Raw genomic sequence first — 21,773 nt, forward strand, 5'->3', positions numbered from 1 at the left:
TTTTAGTTGAGCGTCTCTATAGAGACGCTCTAAAACTACAACACCCTAATGGAGAAGCAGCGCTCGTGTCTTTGTGTCTCTGTTGTCGATTTTCACATTTTAGTTATACGTCTAGCGTATAGCAGAGTGGAGGGACGGACGGACGGATGAATGGATGTATGTATGCTATGAGCATGCCCTTTTGAAGGGGTCGGTGGATTGCACCACCATGCTCTTATTATGTTGCCTAATGTCCTACTTATGTGAAAAAAGAAAAGAGAAAAAGAGAAGGGAAGAAAAACGCCCACGATGAATTCCCGAAACCAAAGCTTCTGAACCCCTATTGTTAACTTTGTTTTTGTACGCCTCCGTTGTTTGTCGTTTCCCTACTTCCACCAATCTTCCACTCGCCTCTTACTAATCTATATTGCGGACATGTATACTTCCCCCCCCCCCCCCTCTCACTGAACCCAAGGGCTTCAAGGAGGCCACAGGGGCCCGAATCCATCGCTGGGCAGATATCTCCACATTATACTAAAACATGCTCCAACGTTTCCCTAGCTTTGCCGCAGGAAACACACACTTCTACTTCCTTGTCGTATCTCGCTTTATAAGTGCGTGTTCTAAGGCATCGTGATCTCGCTTGGAAAACTAATGAGCTTCCCTTTGAGTTATCATAAATTATTTCTTTCACGATTTCGTTTTTCCTCCCAAATAGTTACTCATGGCAGGTTTCTTTTCTATTGCCGCCAATCACGAGATTATCTCAGCCTCTCTGGCTTTCCGCTTGACGTTCTTTGTTGCCGTGTTGCTCACCATACAGTCCGCATACTTGCCGGTAAGCTTCCTACTTCTTTGCCTCCACCATGAATCAATGTTTTTTCAGAGGTCTGGTCTTACACGCGGATGCTTTCAAGAATGTATTTTTCAATATTGATGAGGTTTTCTATAGGCGCACAGAGCTGTGTATCGCAGCTGCCACAATGATCTGCTTTGATTTACGTGTACATACACTTAGTCGAGAAAGCCCTCCGACTTATCGAAAACATACGTTTCCCGCGAATCCGACTGCATGGGCCTTGCGTAAAGAAGCATAACGAGAACCCCATGTTGCGGCTTTTAATTTAGATCGCGAACGGCGTTAACTGCACCACGTGCGAACACGGCGTTCGCAGTTCGTATATATAATAGGCGGGTGTACGCAGCGACTACACGCTGCATCATAAGCGTGGTAAACAAAAACAACAACAACAATAATAACAACAACAAAAACAAAGAAAATGCGAAACGAGAAGGCGCTTGAACAGTTTCAGAAGTTGCGATAAGAAAATATTCATTTTTCTAGCGGTTCAACCGAGCGTGTGTATATATATACCCCGCACCTTATATACTCCGCAGGCGTATAGAACCTTCTGCAACCTCTATCATTCACCTCTTTTTCTTTATTTCGTTTTCTTCTTTGTTTTAAGTTCGGCTGGTGGCGCAACTTATCTCCCCGCCGACCTGCTGATGGCGGGGCGACTCGTTCTGATCGGAACGCCACTCGCGGTCGATAAGGCGATCGCCTTCGTCGCCGTCCGGTTCGCTCGCGTTTTCGCACTCGACTGAATTCGCGTCGCGAGCTCGCGACGGCGAAGCAGCTATACGGGGGACGCAGAGAGAGAGCCCATGCGAGAGCCGTCGTGACAAATAGGCTGTCCGCCAAGGCATCTCGTAATCTCGACCACCGCCGCCACCACCACCGCGAAGGCCGGGAGGAGACAGCCTCAACGCAGACGAGCTAGGCGCGGAGGCGGCATAGGTGTATAGGGGCAGAGTCGTCCTCGACTACGCGGGATTCGGAGCAGGGCTGATACGGTAACGCAAACGAAAAGTCATGAAAAACGTATGCAGCCAAAAAATTTAAAAAAAGATTGGAAAAGAGAAAGAGAGAGATAGAGACGGTAGAGAGAAAGCTACAGCAGCTCTTCTATGCGGAGCTCCGATCGAAGAATAACCTTAGCGAAGATGAGCTTAGCAGGGAGAATTGATCGAGGGAAGTGCAGAAGAACGAAATAATTTTTTAAAAAAAGGAGAAAAAATTGGGGGGCGATGTGGTGTTGCCGTTGACGATCGGCGCAGGAACGCTGGATTGCTCACTGCTGCATGTGTCTTGAATGGCGTGCAGGTTTTGTAGCCTGCGTAGTCACCTGGGGTGTGTGTGTATATATATATATATATATATATATATATATATATATATATATATATATATATATATATATATATATATATATATATATATATATATATATATCCAAGGAGCTCGCTTTTCGTAATCACGACCATATAAAGCCAACAGACAATGAAGCAGAGGAAAGCATCGGCGAAATCAGCTGCGGATGAAAATGAAATATGGAAAACAATAAAGAAACGGACATGAAAGCGGACGAAGAGATAACGTGTCGCCGGTGGGAGCCGAACCCACAACCTCCGCATCACGTGTGCGTTACACTACCGATTGCGCTACAATGACGGCTATCACAGCATCCACTTGCTCGGGTATTTATGTTTACGAGATCTAGTCCTAGGAGCGTATAGCCAGCGCCACTCAGAGCCAAGTAGGGCGGATGTGGAACATCCTTTTCTCTGTGCCCCATGGAGTCATGGAACACGTGATCTTTGGAGAGCGGGCACGTGGCTAGTAAACCCTCGCATGCTACCTGTATGTATGTATGTATGTATGTATGTATGTATGTATGTATGTATGTATGTATGTATGTATGTATGTATGTATGTATGTATGTATGTATGTATGTATGTATGTATGTATGTATGTATGTATGTATGTATGTATGTATGTATGTATGTATGTATGTATGTATGTTCACAGCAAGTCATTACATAGAAGCACAAATTATTCATTTCCCTTAAAAAAGAAGGCTTCTGCTCTCGAAACCGTTGGCGAATGGACTATAGCTGCCCGATTCCACCATCGCAAAAATCATGCAGGATTTTCAATTGCATCTGTACGGTCCATTGGATTGAAGAAAATAGGAAGTTAATAGAAATGCAACCTAATTTCTAGAATGACTTCTAAGGCGACATAACTTGAATGTTAACTTATTCGCGAACAGCTTCTACCGAATAAGAGCTGTCCCACAGAAATTCTATGTGCTCTCTATTTTTGTCAGTAATATTATATACCGAGGGGAGGTGCGTCGATGCCTCAGCTTCTTCGATGCTCTGGCACAAATATGCATGTACGAGAACAAAATAGAACAGCCGGATGCGAAGACACGTGACAGAAACGGACGTGGTTAAGGAAGTCACCAGGATGGGAAGAGAGGTCGTCATCACGAAGTTGTATACACGCGACGGGCAATCAGTGCCATGCCCCCCCCCCCCCCCCTCCGATAAAAAAACAAAAAAACTTCAATGCAAGCGGATGGAGTGGAGATCGCTCATAGCGGCCGCGAAAATTACGAACTCTCGGGAAGAGTGTGTAGTACACATACGCTTGAGCCCATAATTAAGGTGGGTGAACGCGGGGTCCTATAGGAGGACCATGCCGGGTTGCCTTCCGACTTAATTTGCATGTCTCGCGGACGGTGGTGCTTGCACGCGCATGTGCGTGAGAAAGGAGGGGATTGGGCGCCGCCGCTTCGTCTCGCTTATCCGCTGAACAGGCGGGGAGATAAAGGCCGGATAATGCGCGAAGCGAACAGGATTGGACCAGTGAGCCTAACGATCTTGTACACGAGGAAAGGACAAGCGTACGCGTTTATACGTTCCTATACAGTTGGAAGATAACTGCTGATTGTATAATGCAATTCCTCTTCGTCTTGACAAGTGGTTTTCAGCGCGTGCGTTCGACCACTATTTTGTTTTTTGAGAGAGAGAGAGAGAAAGAGAGGTGATGAAGGAAAGGCAGGGAGGTTAACCGTGACTGAACTGCGGTTGGCTACCCTGCACTGTGTAAGGGGGGGGGGGGAATGGGAAAATGATGGATGAGTAGAGGTAGATGGGCTCACAGTACACTCACGGAACTGTCCGTGCACGCAGGCAATGAAGAGTTTATCGTCTGCATGGTTTGCCTTACGGCATTTTTGCAGTTAAATAAATGTGCGCAGTCTTGAGACAGTGTTTGTGTCGTCTGCTCCTATCTTTGCCTTTCGTACCTATATAAGCACTCGTCGCGACGTGTTTGCATATAGAGCATGCAGCGAACGAGGTCGCTGCTGGCAGAGCGAAGACAGGTGGTTTAACCGCGTGAGGGAAACAGACGTCAGGGATCTCCACCACCGGGCAACAGGATGTGCAGAAACGAAGCGCAACACAACCAAAGCAGGTATACAGCCAAGCAGGAGGCTTGACCGTGAGAGAGCCCAGTAGGGCATCGGTCGTTTTTCGAGAACAGGATTTTCCAACTTGGGACCGCGTGCGCGGTTACGGCGTATAACTAGCACGTATAGTTTGCTGCGAAGTGACGGTGGGCATTCAGCGCAGCGTTGACAACTATAGCAAGCGGATAAGACTATACGTGGGAGCGGAACGTTTGCGGTCTCGGCTTAAGCCTGTCGCGAGACGAGACGGATCCTGTTACACGTCGTTGGAAGCAGCAGAAGAGAGAATGTACTGAAGGGTGTCTAGCGATATGACTTCCGTGTGAGACATTTTTTTTATTGTTGTTGTTAACAATGGTGAAAACAAGGAACAGATGTTCAGTGTTGCATTGTGAACAAGCTCATGTGTGTACTGTCAACGCCTTAAGCTTACGATGCGCGGAATCGATGGAAATAGTAGAGAAATAGAAAAGAGAGTAAATTCTAAAAATTTTGACAAGCATATACACGAACACTGGATTTAAGGGCTTGCAACTAGTATATGCACTGCCTTGAAATTCCGCTGGTTCACAGAGTAGAGAGAGTGAGAGAGTAAGAGAGAGAGAGAGAAAATGATAAATGAAAGGTAGGGAGGTTAACCAGGACTGAGCCCGGTTGGCTACCCTACAGTGGGGAAAGGGAAAGGGGGACGGAAATATTAAAAGAAGAGAAAGTCCACTGGGGATATCAGTCGGTCACTCAGTCCGGATCACAGACGCTGACTCAATCCGGTATCTTTCAAATATCGCAGCAGCGCTTCTGTGGCCTTTTGTAGCTGCGATATGCGAGGCCATGGTCCCAAGATCTTGTTCAAGGTGAACGGGTTTCCATCTAGCTGATTGAGAGCTGTGCAGAGGTCTTGCCTCTCATCTTCAAAAGATGGGCAGTAGCACAATAGGTGTTCTATGGTTCCCTCGGTCCACGGAGTATGCGCTCCTTAAAGTTTGGGCGCCAGTAGTGTAACCTGAAAACAACGCGACTCCACGTTCTGAAGCAAACTGTGCTGCGAATTCGTTTGATTCTATACTGACCCCGAGTATGTTCGCCAGCATGCATGGGAGGAATTTTACGTTTGTTCGTTCCCGATTGATTAATGCTTGTAGTCATCTTTCTACTTGCTGTGCACATGTACTCCAAGCCTACTGGACAACAGACCATGCTCGATGGAAAACTGGCCGTGAGAAAGAAGGAACCATTTGAGGAAGTTTGAAGGAGGTTCTTACTTGGTATATAGATGGATTCATTGGGCTTCGCTCACCCAAAAAACACTGCAGCTATTGCAGACTCCACAGTGGAGAACTCCCGATTAATTTTCACCACCGGCGGTTCACTAATGTGCACTCAATCAATGTACGCGAGCGTTTTTTTTTTTTTCATGTCGGGTACAGTGAGCTATTGGTCGCAGCGGCAGGGAATCGAACTAGTGACCTCCTGCTCAGCAGCATAACGCCATAGACGGGGAGGAACAGCGTCGAGTAGCTGTTAATAGTTTCGCGGGAGTAATACAACCGTTAAGAGGATTCCTGTAAAAAACGTTACACACTATCTGTCTTCGCTGTCTGGTTTGGACATGGGGTGTTCCACCACATGTGCATCAGACCAGTTTCTTTCAAGAATCTGATGAAAAGACATGAAGTTTCTTTGCGGGCTATAACTGGTCCTCTCGGGGAACACAAGGTGTTGCAGGCGCATACGCGCAAGGTTCTTTTGTTGCTGATTTTTTTCAAGGAGAGCGTCCCTTTCATCTTTGAATTTTGGGCACGACCACAGAAAGTGTTCGATGTGTCCTGTCCCGTCGCATGTCGTACAGTTCGGAGAACTGATGCGCACCGTCTTAAATTACCATGCTGCTGTACTAGCATATTTTGTTCTTATTCTATATAGAAATGGAGCTTCCTCTCGACGAAATCTCTTGGTTACGCATGGCATATGTGAAGGAACCCAAAGTGACCTAAAGTGATTTCGAATGTCAGATTTCTTAACTTGATTGCTCTTTGGGCCTCTGACTTTGGGAGGATGATGAAGCGCTGCGTATGCAAGAGCATCAGCTTTTTCGTTGCCAGCAATGCCAATGTGCGAAAGAATCGACTGAAACTTTACTGTGAAGCCTTTGTTGCCGAGTTCTTTCACGTTGGCTTGTGATACGTGCGGTAACTTAATGGACGATAGACCTCGGTAGAGTCGTTGTACCGCGGCCTTTGAGTCCGTAAGGAGCACTACATTTTGTAGAGGCAACGTCTTTAGTTTGCGTAGAGCAGCAGCTATTATCACGCCTTCCACAACTGTCGACGAAGCTATACAGTCCAGATGGCGAGACCACGCATACCTCAGAGAGGGAATATAACATGCAGCTGCGCTGCGATCTTCGTCTACGTTGACAGATCCATATGTGTATACTTGGAGGGGATTCGGGTGAGTCGTGTTCAAATGTTCCAGAACTAGTGACTTGACTTCTGCAGCTGGAATGCAGCTCTTTGACTGTATTCTCGTGGTACACTTAAGTTGCATGTGATATCTTCGAATGTCCAAGGTGCGTCTACCTGCTCCCTCTGTCTCGAGTAGCGTAATGCTAAGACTCGAAGCGTGTTCAGTGCTGTATAAAAATGTGAGCGCGGCGTGTTACCTAAACGTCTTAAATGAGCTTTGCCTGGCGCATACTCACTCAAACTTAATTAGCTGGGTCACGAGGGTCTGGGAATCCTGAAGTCGCAGAGGGCGTGACTCAGCTTCGTAGAGCACTTTTTTGTTCGACGCCGGCTGAGGGACTCTCAAGCAGAGTGGAAGACCTCTTCTAGCGAAGCGCTCGTATATTGGCCGTCTGTTGGTGACATCAGACGTAGCTGGTATAGGATCCCACTTGTAACCAGCGCTGTATGTAGCCGTAGCATCGACGTCGGGCTGTTGCCTGAGCGTATGCCAAAGACTTGCTTGAGCACATGAAGCCTCTGTGACGATGACGCCGCTACGTGGTCAACAGTGAAGACGCGGCGTAGTTCATATAGACGGCACGGCAACAAAACGTCAAGCTCCTGTGTAATTCCTGCCTATGCGGAACGTCTTATTAACGTGTATGGTAGTAGACTGCCTATAGAGAAAAGTTTGGTAGGGCCAGACAAGGGGGCAATCTGCAGACAAGTCGCGTTCTGTCAAGAAAAGCGACAAGGACGAGAGACAACTGCATTGAGACCGCGTTGAGAAATGCTCGGAGTAAGTCGTCGCTGTGAAGGGTGGCGAAAACGAAACAAAAGGAGGTCATTCGCATATCACCGCCGCACGCGTCTCCAGGATGTGCTCCAGACGTATACGGAAAAGAAAAATAAGAAAAGAAAATGAAAAAAAGGACAGGAATCTCGCTGGCCTTATCGTTGCTCCTACCTGCTGTCTTATAATCAAAACATTAGAGGAAAGAGGGGCACGAATCGCCGAGATAACAGAGAACAGAAACAAGAAACGAGAATACGAAGTCTCTGATAAGAAGGTCGGTTGGCCGAGTGTAGAGAAGGCTGCAGTTTTGATTCTTTGATTTATCGCGCCACCCCTCGGGGGGCGCTGCCAAACACCTGCCTTCTTTTTTTTCCTCGGCGAGGTCTTCAAGAAAGAGAAAGAAAATGCCTTTTTGGAGAGCCGAGCCTTTTAAGATCGCTGCAGGACCGTTAGCGTTATCGACGCCGCCTGTGGCGAGAACTGAGCCACATAACGAAATATTCAGCGGCAGCTGCGTCAAAACAAAGCACAATGAGGGAAAGGGGCGTCTGCTGGTTGGAAAACATTAGCGCGAGGTAAAGGGAAGATTGCCGGATCCCCCTCCTGCGTATCTATACGCACCCAGACTCGCTGGAACGCACGCATGAACGGACAGACGCACAAAGACCGCATGCACACACGCACACACAGACGCCGACTAACGTTCACGCATGCAGACGAGCCCGCACGCACACGCACATGCAAGTACAAACGTACCAGACGACCACGCACAAAGGCAAATGAATAGACACATACGCAGACAGGAACAGACGAACATAAACGTTCCAGACGAAGACACACACACAGCACGAACAGACAGACGAACATACATGCACCATGCGAAGACAAGCGCACAGACGCGCGGGCAAACACACGCCCACACATACACACACACACACACGCACGCACGCACATAGTGTGCATGCGTGCACTGAGCGTACACGTATACTCTCAGTTGAGGTTTACGCGCCAAGCCTCTTAGCGGAGAGCGCCCGTATCTCGCCAACCGCCTGCGTGTAGCGGAAAAACGCGTGGTGGCCGCAACACCATGCTCGAGGCTGCTGGTCTTTCTCACTTAGCAGATCGTCGTGTACATCTACGTTCTCCTTCTTGAGCGTTTTGTTTTCGGTCCTTGCTTGTAGTTGGGCGGCTAGTCCCAGTCGCAACTTCGCCGCTTCTAAAAGCTTAAAAAACATAGGAAAAAAAAAGAAAAAAGAAAAACTCGGTCGGCTCACGCATGTGTCAGAGCTTATATAGGACCTGCAGTTCGAGAGAATGGGTCGCCTTCAAAGTGACGGCGGTCTCCTTTCTGGGGCAGCAGCCGCCTTTTTTTTTTTCCCCTATACCCCGAAAGTTACGAGAGTCGTCTTCGGCGCCGGCGGTGGTGGACTCGCGGCGTACAGCGGCCTAGTACAAAACGGGGGATGCGTGCTTTGTGTGCGCATGCGCGCGCCAGGGCGATAACGCCCGCTATCTCGCTGGCGTTGTCTTCCAGGGTGTGGGGAGAAAGTGTAAGGCGCCTCTGATGCGCACCGCAGGCCGGAGCTTCGTCTTCACGCGTTTCTATACACGTGATTTCTGTTGTCCTCTGTGAGCTCCATACACTGTAATATAATTTACACCCTGAAAGGTGAAAAAGGGTGTAAATGTGTCTATAACTGACCCCCTTAGGGTGTTATTTATATAACGGACACCCGATGGGTGTGAGTTATAGACACATTTAAACCCTTTTTCACTTTCCAGGGTGTAAATTATTTTACAGTGATATATAACAAAAAACAACAAGTTGAAGTATTCTGTTGGTTCGAACAATCAAGGACATGTTTCTATCGCAGGGGCCTGCTAACGAAGAAACCACTGGGGGCGCTTATGAAAAAAAAAAAGAACATGCGGCTGAACCTGTCTGACGAAGAATGTCGACGTTAATGCGATAGGCATTGAAGAAATGTAGCAACGTATACCGTATTTCCAACGTATTTACACGTGTGCTCATCCGAGCTCCTCTCGCGTGTTTCCAGTGATGATGATGGTGGCGGTGATTTGTCGGCGTCCCCTTTGAAACGGGGTGGGGGTGACAAATGGCCACCTAACCTACTTGAGTTAAACAGGTATGCTATACATGCTTTTCATTCCAGCATTTTTTGTGTACATCTCCCCAATATTTTTTTTTCTCATCGTGAAAACTTCTGTATCTGCCTTGTACCGCTACCTATGCCATTAACAGATCCAGTCATACCAATGCCTTCTCCGCATTTTTTTTTCTACTAATACTCTAAACGTATTTTGCTTATCATCCACGACTGCTGACCAGTTGATGCTTCCGCCCACTTCAAATCCGAGCGCTTCTGGAAGCTGTAGGTTATACCTACGGGTCTCACTATAGTTCCCACTGCACACGGTTTGCCACCTAGCGTCGCCGCCTCGAAGTACGCGCATGGCGCGATTCGAGGATCTTTTTTTTGTTTTTGTCATGGAAGACCAGCGTATACCTACCTACTGGCGCATGCCCAGTTACCGAAACTGGCGTCAGAGAGGTTGATTGAAGAAAGGCGCACATAGGTGCACATAGTTGCACATATCCGGTGCTTCGAGTCGGGCGTCAAAACGGTTCATTGAAAAGCGCTACATAGACACGCAACTAAGTTGACTAGAAGGCAGACGCCTAGAACGAAAATACTTTGTGGAGAATCAAAGTATCTTGTTTCTTGCATCCTCAGAACAAAATAACTTGTTTCTAGTTCTGGAGAAAAGTTGAGTAAGGTATGTGGTTGCGCTAAGTAGCGCATAGAAGGCTGCTCGTCCCATTGAGTTTAAAGTTGCATCTAAACAGTAACTACGAGCACGATTTCGAAGTATTCTCTTCAGATCACACGAAACAATTCAGCACCTTTTAAGGATCTACAAGCGATGCTTCGTTCTTCTATGGCTAGCAGCACCATCACGTATAAGGGGCGAGATCGAATCGTTGGTGGAGAGAAACAATTTCTTTTTTTTTGCAGACTTCTGGGGGCAAGTAAAAATCGTAATAGCTGAATTCCCGTATCTGATACTTCTGTGCGCCCAAGGTAGTCGGAAATATTAGTTTTCAACCACGTCTTCTTTCCTCACACGTGTAGTCACAGCTCACTGTCGTGAGGAGTAAAATTTTATAGCCCTAATATTAAGGGTATTAGACATAAGTCAAAGCAACATCCTTAAAGGTGTACAAATTTTTAGATTGATATATGAGCACATAGAGACAGCAGTCGCATTCCTGGCTCTGAAATAACATCAGTACCGTGGCTTCGATACGACATTAAGCGAATGAAATGGCAGATTCGAAAATAGAATCTAGCGACGATGTAGGCAAACAAAATAAAAGGGCGGAATCTATACATTTTGCCAAGTCTGCAAGCCCGTTATCGTCCGATGACTAAACCGCAGAGACGTCCGACAATTTTTTTTTCACACATTCGTCGTGTGTTACACTAGAGGACACGGAAGCACTGAAGAGACGACCTGAAACTGCGCTACTCAAGACGTCAGTTAACATGGTTTTCTTAGAGGGCTTTGTGAGAAGTCTTAAAGACGTTTTCTTTCTTCTCTTCTGCAATAGGCTTCCGTAGCTTAAGTGAAAAATGCATCAAGTCAGCATAACGCTATCAGGAGGTTCGCGTGAGTTCTGCTGCAAAAAAATTAATAATGCTAATAACTAGAAGAATAACCAGGAAATGTTCAGCACAGCATCCTCAGTTGCATCGTGCCAGCATGGCAAACATGTTCAATATTAAGTATTTGCACTTTGAACAGGGCGTACCTCGCGTAATTGTGGATATAATGTAGGTTTCTGCAAACAACCGGAATTGAGTGTCCATCTGTGAGGCAGTGCTTAACATTACAGTTTGTCTGTGTGTCCAGCCTGCATGAACTGTGTCTTATCTCATCCTAGCTGTTTAACCTTTTTTCCCTTAACTTTTACCATTCTCTTGCGTGCGGTAGTAAAACAAAATCAGTCCTGGTTGACCTCCCGGCCTTTCTTTACTATATCTATAAAGTCGTGAAAACCATTCATGCCTCCTGAAAAAATCTCTAAAAAAATTGGTCCAATTTTCATATCTTACGTAGCCAGAACTTAAGCGGTTGCAATGCTTCGTTTCCTTAATGCCAATTATTATTTGCCTCATACCAGGCCGCTTGTGTTAGGTATGGGTTTCTGTATAGCCTCATTCGAAGTCTCTCCTGTAGGAAAACAAAAATCAATTGGATATCCGATTATGGGCTAACGACGCATGTGCATCCAGATGAATAATCTGATGCTTTATGCATTAGATAGCCAGATACTTCCAAGATGCTTCACATATAAGCATTGATTCCCACAGTGGGTGTGCACTGCACAATTTCTTTCAAAATCTAAGGGAGAGAGGTCTCCCTCTGCCGACAACGCAGGTGTTCCTGCCAAGGCAATTCTGCGGAGAGAGAGAGAGAGAGAAACTTTATTTGGTTTCTTCAAGGATTTAGCGCCTCGAGGTCTCGGTCGTCGTCTTGGGCGCCGGCGACTTGGAGCCTCTAAAGAACAGCAGACTTCTCTTCGGAATGTCGTCTTGGCAGCGTGGCTTGGAAGGCTACCTACGGCGCCGCTTTCACAGACTCGACTTACAAAGACATGCAGTGGCTCTCCCATGCACTGACGAATGGAGAATTCTCCACTGTCCGTGAAGACGCTATACATTGGAACAACATCCTCACGGATCGTCAACCCAATAAGCAGCGAAGACACTTTTGTGCTTCTTCAGCACGACTTCTTTGTGCGAACTCTTTTCACTGCGTGTCGCTGTTCACGTCCGAACAAGCGGTCACCTCGTATTCCCTCGTTCTCTCTCTCGCTGATTTTCCTATTGACTCTATAAACTAAGTTACCGTCACCTTCTTAGGTGCAGGTGACGGTAAGGCTGACTTTTCCCCAAAACCTGGGAATGTGAGGTTCAATTGAGGGCGGTCGGATCGCACACCATGGAGGAATCGGAAGCTCCTGCCGCAGGTGTGCGTACCTTGACGTAAGAGAGGCACGGTGCGCGAAGACAGTTGCACTGAATGCCGTGCGGGGCTTTTCCACTGGGATGCTGGCGAGGTGCTGGGTAATGGTCCGGGCAAAATATCTTGTGTGAACACGCGTTGTTGCAACGGTGGTGTGCGTTTTGATTGCGTAATCTCGAGCGATTGCAATAGCTTCTGTCGTTGTCGCGCTCCGTGCTAGTCCAAGTCATGCCCCGTGGGCTGGGGCTTGGATACTTAGGATTGCATTAAAGTTATGTTTGCAGGTGTTGGAGATTACCGGTAGGCCGTATACGTCAAGAATCCAATCAAAAGGACCTTGTACAGCTCCAGATGATAGTTTATTGCTACTCCCCAGGTCTTTCATCCAGGAACCTAAACATATGGCAAGTTGCCAATCAGACGTTTTTTTTTTTCCTTTTTTACACAGAATTCGCACGAAGGGTCCAGGAGAGGTTTTTGTCAATAACCGGTCACCAAAATCGGTGACTTCTGTGGTACGGGACCAGACGCCCGTTGACGGATACCATGTAGAAGGGCATTGGTTTTCTGGTAAATACCACCGCTGCGCACTTTTCACATATTTGCTGTCCTTGTTCGCGAACGTATACATGATGTTAAAGCGGCTGCCTTCTGAAGCCGCGCACAAAGCTGAAGACGTGTGTCAGACCCGACGTCCAAATACAAATGTCGTCGGCGTATATGGAGAGCCGAACGGTGCTTGGATGGATGTCGCCCAGATTTGAAGAGAAAGGGCCGCACTCTACACATGACATGGCTGATTGCGAATATAGTTTCCTGTAACTCTGCTTCAAAACTATCTGCCGCTGCAGTGTAAGTAACGAGGCGTGCTTGGCCACTCAACGCTGCGCTGGAAGTTGAGCAGACGACAATTTGACACAGGAGAGGCTCGGAGTTCGGTGACAAGTGCATTCTGACGGTCATTTTACTCCTGATTGGTTTAAGCCAGCTGCAAATATCTCTTACTGGAGCGCCACGTTTTCTTTTTTCGTCTTTTTTTTCCCCCTGTTTTCCGAGACAGACTTCAGTTACAGCGAATTCGTTACCCCACCTGTCTGGAATAGCTAGGCTTTCCGCCACTAACGAGACGTAAAAAACCGTGACATGAACCTCATCATGATTCACTGCTGTGTGCTTATGAAGCTGTAGAACTCGTCGGTGAGATATGATATTCCAGACAAATGGGGAGGGGGGATGACACCTCCCGGCTCAGAGGCTGACACCTCCCGCCGGGCAGAGGGCAAGTTATATTGTATGTGCTCCGTGCAGGTTACAGAAATACAGAGAATAGGAACTGGAGAGAGGGAGCTACGCCAACATGGACATACGAGACGTTTATGAAACCACATGGAAAGAGAAAGAAAAAAAAATGCGTAACTCTCACCCACAACTCTAAAGTACGGTACATAAGTGGCGAGAGAGGAAAAAATTAGATGATGACATTGAAGTCGTTTACTGAGCCGCGCGTTTAACTAAAGGGGTAATTGTTTTCGCTCATTTCGTTCGCACGACAGTGAAATAATGCACCGGCTCCCCCCTAGCTGCTCATAGCCGCCACGTTTTGCCGACCCTGAATTAGCGCATATTAAAGTTAATTCTCACTGCGCGAAATAACTATGAACTAAATATTGTTCACATCATAGTTTCAGTTCTACGATTCTCTGTACGACATAGCTCATTATCGTGTGGCTTATCATACTCATGAGAATGATCCTCATGTATGCACTTTGAGCGTTACAAAAACAGCTTGATGTCATAATGATTGATTCATAATGACGCATAATACATCCGGGAGGATAATAATAGGTTCAGACAGTCGCGGCTTGTCTAAACACTTCTTACAGACCGCTTTGCCTTCGTGTAGACTTGTCCTATTGGGGATACGGGCTCTACGCCCTGTTTAGAGACAAAAATCGTCAAACAGGCAATATCAGTCGGTCTGCTTTCATCCGTAGACTTACGGACGAGTTACATGCATGAAGTACATGGACGTTTGCTGGTAGGAAGTGCAAGTGCATAATTCTACAGGCATAATTCTACACGTCTTAAACACGTCGTATGAAGACGTCTATATACTTCTACAGACTTTCCGAATGAATTTTCACTAAGAGAATATCTATGGTTTACCATGTTTATCCTAAATACCAATCATACGGCAGTTACGACAAATTACCATCAACTCCGTATGAAACGGTACTGAAAGCATTAATTGAGAAAGCGAAACGTGTAGAAGCATGGTTTCTTCAGAGCACGAGTGCTTAGTACAAAAGTAATAGCACGCGCAGGATAGGACGCGTCTATATGTTAAGAGGAGCCTTTCAATTACGATTTAAGCTATTTGCCCGCTCCACACAATTATTCCCATCGCTAACCTGACACTTCGCGGTTTCGTTCTGCCAAATAGTCACAATTGTTGCTATACAATAAAGTATGAGAACGTGGTCGTACGCTAAATAGGACTGCCAAAGAAAGAAAGAAAGGAAGTAAATAAATAGAGAGAGAGAGAGAGAGAGAGAGAGAGAGAGAGAGAGAGAGACCCCATAGTAGCTTTCAGCGCAGGCAATACAAAACACACGGGAACCGCAAAAGAAACTTATAAAAGGTAAACAGAGCATTTTCTTCCAACTAACTTTGTTCCCACACATGCACACAGATACACATTCGTGGTTGTATGCGTACAAGATACATCAAATCAAACAGACGAAAAGAAAAGCATAATTATAAGGGAGCTGAGAGCTCCCTTATAATTGGATTCGCAATTCCGACTTGCTTGGATCAGTACTTTAGAGGAAAGAAAGAAAGACAGCATGTAACGAAGCTTTCCTTCCAAGTTCCGTACGGAGCCCTGTTTTTCCTTTCTTTTCCTTGTTTGTCAGAGTCGACTGAAGACGATATCACACATGATTCCTTTGCTTCCAAATGCCTGCACGCCATAAAGCGCCCTTTTGGTGTCGCGGACCAAATTGTCTAGGATATTTAGGCAGCTAACTGAAAAAAAAAAAAAGGAATCGCCTACTCTCAGTCAAGAAAGAGAACCAGGAAACGGACCAGTTAACGGCAAGGACGGCGATAAGGAAAAAGGTGTTACCGTAAAGTTAGAGGTGCGGAAACAACAACGTGGACAGGCACGCCGGAAAAGGAATCCAGCGATAGAACTACGTCAAACAGCGAACAACTAAATCGAAAGGGGAATCTTTTGAGGGCAATTCAAAGGGAAGCACACCGTAAACATATATATTGTTCGAAGGCAGATCATGATGCCTGAGAAAATGGTGCTATTCCCATATAGAAGATTCGCCGGTCATGACCTGGTATATGCCGCGTGGAAATAGCAAAGAAAAACAAATATATAAAACATATTTCGTTAGCATGTCTGCAGTATGCATTTAGATGTGCAGCTCAGCATATGGTTACTGTGTCCGAGTCTTTAAAAGTGAAAGCGGAAGTGCTAATAAATATCCAGTGGCGAAGAGAAAGAGACAGCTAGCGTATTAGTGGCTTGAAAGCAGGGAACCAAGGTTTCTAACTTTTTTAAAGCCAATAAATGTGTTCCAAATGTGACAGTATTAAGGGGCAATATTAAGCGTAGCAAAATAATAAAGATTACGTGCTTGGTGTGCACGGGATATCACTCCGTTTCAAGGAGAAGTGATCGGAAGATCCATCCATATATATTTCTCTTTAATGTTATACGAATCAAACCTTTGTTTCGCGTTCAGTTCCAGAAGCAGGATAAATGACAGTGAAAAAGAAATAATAAAGAAACAAAGGGAATCACGAAGTAAAGCTGAAAGATAATAGTATGTCGTGAAGTTTTGGTCGGAAATATAGCCTCGTTAGACCGGGCAAAGAGACCCAGCGGTAACGTCCTGGTGGTAAAGGTCGGTTTCGAACGTACGACCCCTAGGACGCGCTGGTGCAAACTGAAGTGCAAAAGACGTAAAATAGATGAGAGCAAATTGAAGGCATGGTCGCGTAAACATAGCGGAAAGTTCATTCCCTTTTTACGATGTTCTCGTAACGATATGTAATCATTTATTCTCTGTACCAGTCGCTGCCTTGCTTATGCTTCTCTGAAACGCTTAAACGATTTCTCGAGTAGCATGTCCCACCGTTCAACGTGCTGAAACAAGAGATGGGAATGCATCTCGCAACACGTGCAGCGAATAAAGTCAGGACGTTTAACAAATGTTGTTTATATATAAAATGCTTCCTAACGTCTCCCTTTACGAATGTCGAACGTCGTCGGAAAGCTTTAACAACGCTGGCCGAATGTCGCCTTTGTGAATGTCGCACGTCGTCGGTAAACGGTGACAATCACACGGCGCCAAAACAGAACCATCCGAGAAGGCGAAGCGGAACGAATGAAATTTATCTTAGAAACACCTACCGCCAAAGTAATCAGCGCGTTCTTTCAATGCGATAGCCATCTCACGACAAGCTGTAAAACGACGGAAGACAAAGGACGTACGCTATATATACGCACAAGCTGGAAAGATTACCGAGAACTCACTGCCCCGCATATTGCTCAAGAGCGCAAAGGGGGGGGGGGGGGGGTGACAGAGAAGGCGGCGATTACCCAACGCGCTGTGTGTTCACTTCCCTTTCCGTTGAACTCGAACAAAGGATTCGCGCGTGTGCGGACATAGCAGAGGGTGAGAGGTGAGAAGGAGGGGTGGGAGAGAGAGAGGACAGAGAGAGAGTGAGAGGATGATTACGGAAGGACGCTCGCTCGAGCGCGATAAATGTGCGGCGCGTTCGTTTGACCGAGTACTGTGGGAGTTCACGATTGTTGCCCCTCGATAGCACCCGATGAATTTGCTCATCTCTCCGCGGATTCAATCGCCGACGGAGCGACGATGGTTCTCGGGCTAATCACTGTCAACACGTTACACCGCAGAAGCACGCTGGATGTGCACTGTTTACGCACACCGGGTCACCACTCACCTTAGAAGGGGCGCGGCATTGAGATTGCCGAGGGGGCGAGGGCGGGCAGCGAGATGAGGCCTATATCAAACGTAACCACGATGTAGGCAGGGCTCGCCTGTCGCATGGGCGCAAGGCGGTTTCCTCGTGCAAATCCGCTTCCGTGGAGCAGGCCAGAAGATTATGGGCGGCAGCTTCCGCGATACTGCTGCGCTCGCAGCGGTGGTAGTGCGGGATTCGGGGTGGCCTAAACGCGTCGGGCACTCGTGGCCAGTGTACTTGGCTTGCCTTTTTGCTCACTTCGCAGGGACCGAAAGCGGTGGCGCACGGCACACAGGCAGCGGGAAAGGTGAACAACGGTTGGCGGAAGAAGAGGGTAACGTTGAACGCGCGTCTGCAGCGAAGGGGGTTGGGGATGAAACGATGCGATAAGAGGGAGGGGTGTATAGCTTGGATTACGAGAGAATATAGAGTGGTAGTAAATAGTGGCCGCGGTGTCTGGCCAGGTGGAGTGGGGTGGGTTGGGGGTTGTGTAGGAGGGCGCTTCTAGGGAGGGGGTAAGCGAGGCGGAAGGCGAGCGATTTGGGGAGGGACGACGACGAGAGACGCGCGAGAGATGTATGTATAAAAACGGGGCCGCGCGACCACCGAAAGGGCGTGTAAAGCTCCTCCTCCGCCGGGAACACGTGACTCGAACCTCGCGAATCCACACCTGCGGCGGGGACGCGTCACTCTTTCTTTCCTTGCTTTCCATTTTCTTCTTTTCTTTCCCCCCCTTCTGCTGAGGCCGCCGCGAGCACATAAAGAAGCCCAGCCGCAGCGCTTCAGGCGCCGCCTCACCGCGCCGCGCCGTAGTTGCTCCGTAATGCGCTCCGGTTTGGCGTCGCAGGGCCAGCAGTTCCCGCGCCTGCGAGCGAACGATGATATCGGGGAGTGAGATAGCGGCAATGAAGAACGAGAGAGAGAGTGAGAAAGAGAGAGATAACAGACGTGAAGGGGCCGGCAAGGAGCAGCGGAGAACCAACCCCCTCCCGGCGTTTTTATCGCGAGACCGCATTAATAGCCCCGCCCTTCGACGACTGCCCGCGCATGCGGCACCAGCTCGAAGCAGGAGGAAAAGAAAAAAAAAGGAAAAAAAGAAAAGAAAAAACGGCTCCGGTCGTGTCGACCAACCCGGAATGTTGATGGAGAACGTTGTCCCTCAGCGGAGCCGCGCACCTCTCTGTTTTTGTCCGAGAGAAACGTCAACCCAACCGTGTACTCGGGTATGAGGGACGAACGTAACTCCCCTCCCCCCCCCCTCTGTCGGAAGAAAGAAGAGGCTGAAGAAAAAAGAGACAGAGGGGAAGTTCATCAAAGCGAAATGCAGCCGGACAAAGTGCAGCAGCAAGGAAAAGGGTTGGTTTGCTGGGCCCCCTTATCTATATGTAGGCGTGCTCACGCGCGCGCGCGCGTGGGTCTGGACGGGTTGCTAATTCGCGGACGCATGCGGCATGTTATACATATATACATGAGTGCTCCGGCAGCATACACTGCTGTATAGTGTACGCCGTTCGTTGGCCCGGGGATTGAATCGACCCTGTCACAAAGGCATTACCGCGAGTCTTTCTTTCTGTTCATTCCTTCTTTCTCCCCCCCCCCTTTTTTTTTTACAATCTTGAAACCCTTGACAAACTCGCGCTTTGAAAGAACATCGTAATTCAACGGACTATTGAAGTCCGCGGACTCTCACCACTGGCTCCGCCGAATGTCTATCTCAGTTGGCTGCAACGTCAATCTTTTGGGAAGTCCTACGACTCGGATGTCTTGTGTTTCTTCGTAATTACAAAGCTGGAAAAAAATGCAGTCATGGGATAGAGGAAAGAGAGACGTATAGAATGAGGACATGTGCTGTCCCAGTGTGCCCAACTTACCGTTCTTCTAAAGTTGTGTCCTTCCTGTTGGTTCAGCTGCACGAGCCAGTTACGATGGCGCTGTGATTGTATCAACAACGGGCATAACACAGCAGTTCAAGACTTCCCATGTCAATATACGTCTACAGTTGTATAGAGCTCGCGGCTCTCTGCCGGTGCGCTCCGCGTAATAAATAGAGAGAGTTGGCTAGTCTTCTGCGATTCAAAGTCGGCACTGCAGTGTATACAGTCATTTCTCCGACACGTAGCTCACCATCAACTGACGTGCAAAATCGTGGGACTTGAGAGAAAAAGGCCATGCTATCTCTTTTCAATGGACCAGGCCATTGCGGTATCATTAGAAATGATGTCCCCGTGCCTCTCTCAAGCTAGACGCTGGGAGACGGCTTCGCATTCTATCAAGCACACTCCCGTTAACTGAGTGGAATACCCCGCATACAAGGTGCACCAGACTGCACAGATTAAGCTGTTGGCTGCAACTCGGATCTCCGGCCGTACTGCACCGACGCGAAGCGACTCTTCTCTGCCGGTTTTGGTAGGGAATTGCCTTCACGAAAGCTTATTCAGCAGTTATTTTAATGTGTGACAGTCCTGCATGTGATGTCTGCGGCTGCGAGGAGAACATTGACCACCTATTATGCCACTGTCCTCAGTTTGAAGCTCAGATACAATCTATGTCCAATGCATTCAGGGAACTAACTACATGATCGTCCTATGAGGGAACATTCAGTACTAAAACACTGTCCCCACTTATGATCGGATTAGAACGCAGTGAAGGAACTTTTCTGCTTTGTTAGAACGTATGGCTTTTTTTTAACGCTTTTTACTCTGTATTGCTGTTCGTGCACGTCTCCGTCTCCCTCTCTCTATTATCCTCCTCCTTTCTGCCAACGGAGGGTAGCCGACCGGATTCTTGAATGGTTAACGTCCCTGACTTCCTTTTATGTCACGCTCCCTCCCCGCTTACCCGCCGTGGTTGCTCAGTGGCCATGGTGTTGGGCTGCTGAGCTCGAGGTCGCGGGATCGAATCCCGGCCAAGGCGGCCGCATTTCGATGGGGGCGAAACGCGACAACGCCCGTGTACTTAGATTTAGGTGCCCGTTAAAGAACCCCAGGTGGTCGAAATTTCCGGAGTCCTCCACTACGGCGTGCCTCATAATCAGAAAGTGGTTTTGGCACGTAAAACCCCATAATTTATATTTTTTTCCCTCCTCGCTTTCCTCCCTTGTGTGCACAAGATAGAACCGGCGTCGCCGGCTCACCCTCGAACGCTTTCGTATACAACGTACGGCGCGTGGCGACGATTCTATAGCCCTTAGACTTTATGCGGAACATCACGGCGACGGCGACGGCAGAAATGTGCCTGGAGTGTCCATATAATTGCTATCGCAATAAAAAATGGCTGTGGCTTAGCTAAGGTTAAGCCCAGGATGCGAAGCATACTAGCCTTTATTTTAACGCAACAGCGTTAAGGAGCTCGTGTCGCAGAAAAGCCGGTGTCATCGGCGTCGGCTCAGGCGTGCGGCGCTTGCTCAGGCGCACATTTCGTTGTCGCGCCGAACGCTGCGTTGCTCGACGCTCACCGCGTCCGATGCGGGGCGCGTAGTCGCTGCGCCGTAGCAAAGCCACCTAGACACAGTCTCTGTAGCACGCCGCAACCTTCGCTTCTCATTCCAACGAGCAGCTCTGCCTCCAGGAGGCATCTCACCTCGTGAGTGTCTAGCAGAGGCAAGCGCAGCTGCTTATATACCACCGCGACGCCGCGAGCGACGGCGCGAGTTGGAGCCCCGTTCCTCCTCTGTCGTGACGTCACGGTGTCACGTGGTATTGAAGGCGACACCGCCGCGCCTGAGGAGCTGGGTTGAGCCCTCGTAATATGCTTCGCATAAAAAAACATGAAGAAGAAAGAAAACACCTGCGATAGAGCTTCTTTCATCACATCCACAAGAGTGGCCTGCAGCAATGTTGGCCATTTCGATGAGGAATGGACAAGCGTCCGAGAATGAGACACCCGTGCAACCAGAGGCGGCACAAGGATCTCGTTTCACGATAGGAGGATATGGCCGGAGTGCAGGCGAAATCGCAAGTCGTCGTCCAGGGGGAATACAATCGATAGCTGGCGAAATCCGACGAATTCCATCGTGGGAAGTGTGACGCAAGGAGACTACACCGTCGTTGTTGTATCACGATCAGCGCATATATACCAGTCCTGAAGTGTGCTATGTAAACCTCGCTGTGTAAGGGTATCGGTGCGGTTGCGGAGTTGTTTATTATTGGAGGTTTATAATATGCATTG

Source organism: Dermacentor albipictus, chromosome 5, assembly GCF_038994185.2.
Source record: "Dermacentor albipictus isolate Rhodes 1998 colony chromosome 5, USDA_Dalb.pri_finalv2, whole genome shotgun sequence".
NCBI lineage: Eukaryota > Metazoa > Arthropoda > Arachnida > Ixodida > Ixodidae > Dermacentor > Dermacentor albipictus.